The following is an 8,205-nucleotide window of genomic DNA, read 5'->3' as shown; positions in this document are numbered from 1 at the left end:
GCGACATTTGACATTACCATTCAGCTGAGGCTTTTCTCCATTAATACTTCTTGGACTGGGCAGCTGATGGGGAAAAAAAAATACTGAAGCAATTGTTTTTCTTCTTGTGATTTTTACATATATAGAAAGACATAATACAAGTCGGTTCCTTTCCTAGTACTTACGACTAGGGTTGTCCTTGTAGAAATCTAATTATAAAATACATTTTTGAACCATAATGAACCTGTTAGGTGGCTGTAGCATAGATAGAGACATGAAAGTAATTTCTCTCAAATAAGACCTACAAAGTTAAGAAAAATAAATATGCCATTGATTAAAAGGATACCTCTTATAGTGTTTTTAGATTTCATATATATTTATTCACTTATCTATAAATACTCTTCCTATAAAATAGGTAAGGTGAGTATTATGATTTCCACCTTATAGCTACGGAAATTTGGACAAAGAGTTTTGAGGGGACTAATATGAGAAGAGAGGATGCATTTGCACAGCCTCCGGACGTGCAGGCTCAGCGGCCACGGCTCACGGGCCCAGCCGCTCCACGGCATGTGGGATCTTCCCGGACCGGGGCACGAACCCGTGTCCCCTGCATTGGCAGGCAGACTCTCAACCACTGTGCCACCAGGAAGACCTGCCTTAAATTTTTATAACCCCCGTATCATTTATGAAACACTTAGACAGACATGACTTGCTAAAGCAGAAACTCAAACCAGTTTAATCCAAAAAGAACGGAATTCATGGATTTCCATGACGAGGAACACAGCATGACTGAATGCGGATGGGCTTCTTGCTTCTTCCCTTGCCTCAGCCTCCCTCTGCGAGCCGTCCTCCTTCCCTCCCTCTGCAGACGGGCTTCCTCCATGAGACTGGGAAGGTAAGTGCCAAAAGCCCTCATATGGGCTATAGCCCAGCACCCAGATTACAAATGCCAGGGGCAGTATTCTTCATTTCCTCCAGTTGAAAACCCCACAGCCCAGCTTGAGTCACATGCCAGTTTTTGAAGCCCAGAGACTAATTTCTAAGACCAGAGGTGTAGGAAGTTCTGATTGGCCCATGCAGGACTCTTGTCCCTCTTGTGTCAGGTGAGGACAGAGGACAAGACTGACCACATGTGATGCCCCAATGAAAGTGATGTTGGCAAATAATGTGTCTCCTACATACTGGCATAGAAATAAACAGATAGGCAGCCGCATGGGCCAATTAGAATATCTAGAAACAGATACATGTGTATATAAGGATTTATTACAGGGTTTTTCTGGAAATGCAAATAGGTGGGGAAAGGGTGAACTATTTACTAGTAAATGATATGAAAACTGAGTTGATGACCTGAAAGAATCAACTTAATATTTGTTGAATACAATGAAATGAGTAAATTAAATGAATAATGAATGAATGAAGAGGTCTGCATTAGAGTCTCCGTTCTGCTACTTAGAGCTCTGGGATCGTGGGACAGTTACTTAATAACTTCCACCTTCATTCCACCTCTTCATTGTTGGAGGATTAAATGAGCTCTTAAAACCACAGAAGCTCCAGTGGAAGTATTGGCAGAGGACACGAATACATAATAAAAATTTACAACCCTATATAAATAAATGCAAAAAGTACATTGGGAAACATTAACGCGAATGCGCCATTTTGGTGGCGAGGCAGGCATACTCACACATCACCGATTCAGGTTTAAATTGGCGCAATCTCTTTGGAAAGGGATTTGGCAACACTTGGTCAACATTCTACAAACTTTGTTATGTCCTTTCATGCTGGTATATCACATCTATGAACTATAACTCTATAAGTTATAGATGTGAAATTATCATGTTTGAATTACAGATTCCTTTCTAGCATCATTTGTTAACGCAATTAGAACGGACCAAAATATCGAACGATATGGAATCACTAAATAAATTATGGTATTTCAATAAATGGAAACACTATAGTCATTGAAAGTGAATCTGTAAAAGAATATTTAATGGATTTTTAAATTAAAACAGAGACTTTACAAATAGTAATGGAAATAATTCCATTTCAATAAATAACATGTATTTAGGTGATTTAAGAAGGAGTTGAAAGCTGCTCTGGTGTGGCATGGACAGTCAGATAAGAGCAAAGGCTTTTCACTCTCACTGACCTTGCTCATTCCCGAGCCTGATATTTTCAAACCTCAGAAATAACCATACATACCTTCCTGCAAAACTGTACACTTTAAATGTGTTAGTGCATGACCAGAGCTTAGAAGACTGACCTGAAGCCCATAAGTACTCAATATATAGTATGGAAAAATTGATAAACCCTCAAATGTTAACTGTTGGACAATGGTTTGTTTCCATTCTGTTTCTTTGTTTTCTATAAATTCTTTATGATTCACATGTTAGTCTTGAAACAAACACAAAGATAAAAGTGAGTTTATAAAATCTATCAAAAATGTGAAGAACATTGCAAAATGACCGGTAGGAAAGAACTCACATGAAAATCACAGTTATCTTTGGAAGGGGAATTTTTGGCAATGTTTTTCTTTGTATTTTTCTCCATTTTCAAAACTTTTCATAATGAGCATATATTTCTTTATGTGCTGGTTTTCTATTTAGACTCCTTGCTGTTGCATCCTCAGCATCCTTTCCTCTGACAAGGGAAAGGTGGAGAATGCAAGTCTGAAGTAATGGAAACTGCCTTCTTTGCCAGCAAGGAGATTCTGTTCCACTTTCTGCACATGCTTCAAGCACAGCAAAGTCAGTGATAACTGTGGACTTTTTTTTTAATCCAAAAATTGGTCATGCCAATTTTTATGTCATCTGACATAGTATTGCTATGCAACTTAATATCCGAATTTAAGACTTTCCAGAAGATCAGAAAGGAAATCTCCCAGAAGTCAAGCCCCCTCTTCTTTGTTCGTGGCACACACATGTACAATGTTCAGAAACCAAACAGGTTACTGTGTCCTAACAGAAGAATGATTATTCTATTACCTGTTTTCCACTACTCCTATCATGTAAGAAGGATCCAGATACTTTTTGCACACTGTTGTTTCCATACTTAAGGAGGAAAAGAGTTTGCCATTACAGTCACTGTTACATTAAAGTGTATGTGTCAATTCACTGTTATGTCATTGGATAGATTTTCTTCTGTAAGGTGATCTGCTTTCACTTATCTACAAAGGCTTAGTTTTTAATTTAACATTCTTAGAGGGAATCGTAAAAGTGACCCCGAAATACAAAGAAATATCTATGTGTATATAGTACTAAGATTGAAACCTAAGAGTAATGGAAGAATGTATTGTACCCCAAGTCTCTCAATTTTCTTGTTGCTAAAGAAAGTGAGTGGGCTTGAGCCCAATGTAAGCTCAATCTTTTTCGTTTAAAAATGTATTTTTGGTCTTATTAACTTAAGAGTCACAAGTTTTCACCCATTTTTAATTTTATGTTGAATTTCTCTGCTCTTTTTTGGCTTCCTAAAGCAGGAAGACAGCCTAGAGAAAATCAAAATAGATGCAAACAAAATCCACTAGCACCTTGCACAGAATCCATGGACATATTGTTTCTTTTTGCTTGCCTTGCCTTCTCTCTCATAATTTGCAAATGGACCAGATGATGCTGTGGGACAAACATGTTTCCCCAGTGGTAGGTGTAAGAGTAATCTGTATTTATATGGATGATCTCCATTCCCAAGAAATGGACTTAAAGGGAATTTTCCTAGCTTGACCTGTTAAGATTGCTTCACAGTGTATGACTTTTGGCACCAATGACTCCACTAGTTCTCACTTGTACAAACTAGGTTGTGTAGGAGCTAAAATAATATTTTCATGTAGTTTTGTTACGACTGGTGTTCTTGGCCTTTCCCAATCAATAGAAATTGACTAGAGGCCAGACAAGAAATTCAGGCAAGGATTTACTGGGGCCCTGGCTGCAGCAGAGGTCAGTGAGAACAAACAACAGGTTCCCTGGCTTGCTTGCTCCCTGAGTGGGGGGCAAGCTTGTTTCTTATATGGGGTCAGGGTAGGGGTGTGTCCAGGGGTCTGACCGGAGGGGTGGCTTAGGAGTTTTGCTCACCCCTTAGGTTGTGTTGCATGCAGGGGGCATGCACAGTACCCTGCTTTTGCTCCCGACACCCTGTTTTTGCTCCAGGCTCTTCAAAAGTGGCAGCTGGGTTTTTTTGGTTACTCTGTATCTTTTGTCCAGAATTTGTCCCAACTGTGCATGCACGCAGTTATTTTTAGTCTCATACAGTTTCTTTGTATTTTGTTGCTGGAGGAGAGGTAGGTCCAGGTGCAAACACTGCAGCAAAGGGCCCCAGGTCCCAGCAAAGGGTCCCAGGTCCCAGCCTGTCTCGGTTTGACTTTCTAAAGTAATATTTAAAAGGCAGAGTATCTCAGAGTGAGAAGCATAGGCTTTGGGGTTAGACAGACATCATCAACTCAGTGTTTACTGAATGTGATGAAAGGAATGACAAGCAAGGTGAATAAGTTCTAGAAATCTATTATATTGTATATTGCACCTATAATCAACAATAATATATTGTACACTTAAAATGTGTTAAGAGGGCAGATCTCACGTTAAGTGTCATTGCCACAATTAAAAAAAAAAAAAGGAAAGGAATGAACAAAGAGGTCTGACATAGACTCTCAGGTTTGCCACTTACAGCTCTGGATCTTGGGACAATAGTAATCTCTTATAGCTTCAATCTTCATTGGATTGCTGGAGAATTAAGTGAGGTAAAATGTATAAAGCACTTGGTGAACTATATATGTGTTTAGTAATTGCTTTGAGATGATGTCCCAGGCTTCATAAGCAGTGCAAGAAAAAGTAGTTACTACACCATAATGTCAGCCAACATACAAACATTTCTTCCTGGCTGGTACTTTTTTCCTTAGACTTGTGGCAAATCTTCTCACACTTGAGGGGGCGTGGCCCTGAGACTGTTGCAATAGCTAAATGACACCAGCAAAGGGAAAACATTTCCCCCAGAACAAAAGACAAGCCTCCCTAAAGTTGGAATTGTACCTTTGCTACAAATCAATCCAAACAAAGAAAGGTTATTCGTTCTGTGTGGCATGCCAAGAGTAAAAAAGAAATCTTGGACTTGGAACATAAAAAAACATGTTCACATTCTTTTCACTTTAAAACGGTTGCTTTCTGCGTTTGCATATACTCTAATAAACATCCCTTTTATTTACTTTGAAAAGAGGGTTGATTTGCCTCTAGAAAGATGATTATTCTCAGAATTTCTGACTGGAAGTTCTGGAAGTTCTAAAGGAACTTGTTTTCTCCTAGGTGCTCCCTTCCCCCATTGTGTGGCTTTAGATCTTCCAGGGTCACTGGTCAAAAGTGAACATTCATCTGAAACGTAACCCACGGAACTGTTCTATTTTGAATTCATAGCCTGTTGCACTGCAGCAAGCAACAAGCTCGTGTTTTGGAAAGGAAATGAACAAACAACAAATATCCCGGCTTCCTTCTGAGCTGCACAGTTGGACAGGGCAGCCAGCTCAGTCTCAGCTGCATAAGAACTTGGCCTCCATCACTTACACTGCAGAGTATATACGAGACTGGAAAACAGATGCAATGATGTTGGCAATGCATAAAGAAAGAGTGTGGCAATCCATTTCCCAAAGAGTAGTGATTCCACAGACCTGAAGCAATGTCTAGGAGCAGAAAAAAAAAAAACAAATGCATGCTCAGGATTTTATTGCCACAGGACCAAGCAGATGACCTGCCTATGTAAAGCAGCCTGGGTCTGAGCAGTTCCAGTGGTTTGTCTCCTAATGGGTACTTAAGTTTTATTCTTTGACAAGGTTGCATTCAGTTCGTCTATAAACATGTAAGAATACTTCCACCAAAATATGTTATCTCCCATTTGCTTGAAACTCTTGCCTCTCTCAATCTCTCTTGCATTTTCTCACTTTTGAAAGAGACCTATACATAATGACTATTTCATTTCCTCTTATATTTGGTAGAAGAAATACACCAGCCCATGTGTGATGACGAATGGAAACTGATACTCCTCAGTGTTAGGGAAACCATAAAGAATAGTGGAGACGGTGGCCAGCTGGAAAGTACATGCCTTGTGCTCTGTACTGAATTGTGTCCCCCCTGCCCCCAGATTTGTATTTTGAAGCTCTAACACCCAATGTGACTGTATTTGGAAGTAAGATCTTTAGGAGGTAATTAAGTTTAAATGAGGTCATAAGGGTGGGGTCCTTATCCAATAGGATTATCATCCTTAGAACGGACACCAGAGGGAGCTCTCTCTCTCTCCTCTTCCCAATTACACAAAGAAAAGGTCGTGTGAGCACACAGTGAGATGGCCTACAAGCCATAGAAGAGGCCTAAGAATGAAACCTACCTTGCTGGCACCTTGATCTTGGACTTCCTAGTCTCCAGAACTGGGAGAGAGAAATTTCTGTTATCTAAGCCACCCAGTTTGTTATGACAGCTCCATCAGACTAATATACCTTGTCAAAAGTAGGCAGCTACTTCTTAGTTACAGATTATTATCACCAGGTAGGAAAGAGCCCAGGTTGACTATATATTACGTTTTTATAAGACAGAAACCTAGATTTTTACATGAAAGTTTTCTAGATTTTTAAAATTAGTAATTAATAAAAATTTTAAACCCTGTAAAGATATGAAATGATGGATACAAACTTTTTCATAGCAACCTTATTTGTAAAAGTAAAATGTTAGAAATAACCTAAATCAGTAAGGGACTTATAAATAAATGGTGGAACATTCATGAATGGATGTAGAACTAGTATACACTTTATTAACAAATGTTTTGCAATGCCCTCTTGCAGTGAAATTGTTAATAATAAAATTGATCTCCAGACACAGTTAAAAAACTGATCAAGTGTCTTAATTCTAATATGAAAACTATATAATTTATAATTAATTACAAAATATTTATTTCAGAGGCAACTACTCTAGATAATATAACAACACTGTCAAGGATACCTATCCATAGAACCATTGTAAATGCAACAGCTACAAATGCAGACCAACAGATCAAGGTGCATTGAAGAAATTTGTGAAGAAAGCAAAGTATATTCTCAGTTTCCATAATCTGGCAATTTCAGTGTAAAATACATTTTCTGTTTCTAGGTAAACTAGAATCAATCCTATGAATATATAATTATAAACAATCCTATGAATGTCCAGTGATGCATTTGAAAAAGTTGCATAGCTCTTTCCCTTCGGCGTGCCACTGAAGATCCTGGTGTTGCCATGGGCTACCGCCCTGCCGGTGTTAATGGTATTCTAAGAACAAGTGGTACCCAAAGTCCTGCTTCTGCGGAGGGGTACCTGATGCTACGAGCCGTATCTTCTTAACCTGGGGCGGAAGAAGGCAAAAGTGGCTGAGTTCCCCCTCTGTGGCCACATGGTGTCAGACGAGTTTGAGCAGCTCTCCTCTGAAGCCCTGGAGGCTGCCTCATATTTGTGCCAACAAGCGCCTGGTGAAAAACTGTGGCAAAGATGGTTTTCACATCCAAGTGCAGCTCCAGCCCTTCCACGTCATCTGCATCAACAAGGTAGCGTCCCGCTCTGGAGCTGATAAGCTCCAGACAGGTGTGCGCCATGCCTTTGGGAAGCCCCAGGGCACAGTGTCCAGGGTCCACCTTGGCCGAGTCATAATGTCCATCTGCACCAAGCTGCAGAACAAGGAGCATGTGATGGAGGCCCTCCACAGGGCCAAGTTCAAGTTCCCTGGCCGCCAGAAGATCCACATCTCCAAGAAGTGGGGATAGACTAAGTTTAATGCGGATGAATTTGAAAACATGGTGGCAAAAAGGGGCCCATCCCAGATGGCTATGGGATCAAACACAGCCCTAATCGTGGCCCTCGGGACAAATGACGGGCCCTGCACTCATGAGAACCCTGGCACTGTCCCCTCTTTACTCATGCTCACCAATAAATCCCACTTTGCTGTCAAAAAGAAGAAGAAAAAGAAAAAGTTGCATAGCATGCGGGGAAAGCTTTCATTGGGTTCTGCACTGCAGCGTGTCTAACATCCCCACTAAATCCCAACCTTTGTGACCATCCAAAAGACTTCTACAAATTTCCAACACACTTCCCAGGAGTGGGCAGTTTTGTCTTTTTTGAGGGCCACAGACTGAATGTTTGTGTCCATCCTCCTCCCCAAAAAATCAGATTTTTGTTGTTGTTGTTGTTAGGCTGAAGTGTTAACGCCCAATGCGATGGTATCTGAGAAGTATTAGGT

At 40.2% G+C, this 8,205-nt stretch overlaps 1 pseudogene across 1 annotated transcript; it reads left to right on the top strand.

Annotated features, from left to right (window-relative positions):
* Positions 1-7,211: 7,211 nt before the first annotated feature.
* LOC308618919 (large ribosomal subunit protein uL16-like) lies at positions 7,212-8,004 on the top strand (annotated as a pseudogene). Its single transcript has one exon. The product of its transcript is annotated as a large ribosomal subunit protein uL16-like (transcript).
* Positions 8,005-8,205: the final 201 nt, after the last annotated feature.

Source organism: Mesoplodon bidens, assembly GCF_964165515.1.
Source record: "Mesoplodon bidens genome assembly, chromosome: 6".
NCBI classification, from domain to species: domain Eukaryota; kingdom Metazoa; phylum Chordata; class Mammalia; order Artiodactyla; family Ziphiidae; genus Mesoplodon; species Mesoplodon bidens.
The sequence above is the reverse complement of the archived record's forward strand: the minus strand, read 5'-3'. Positions and strand labels throughout refer to the sequence as shown.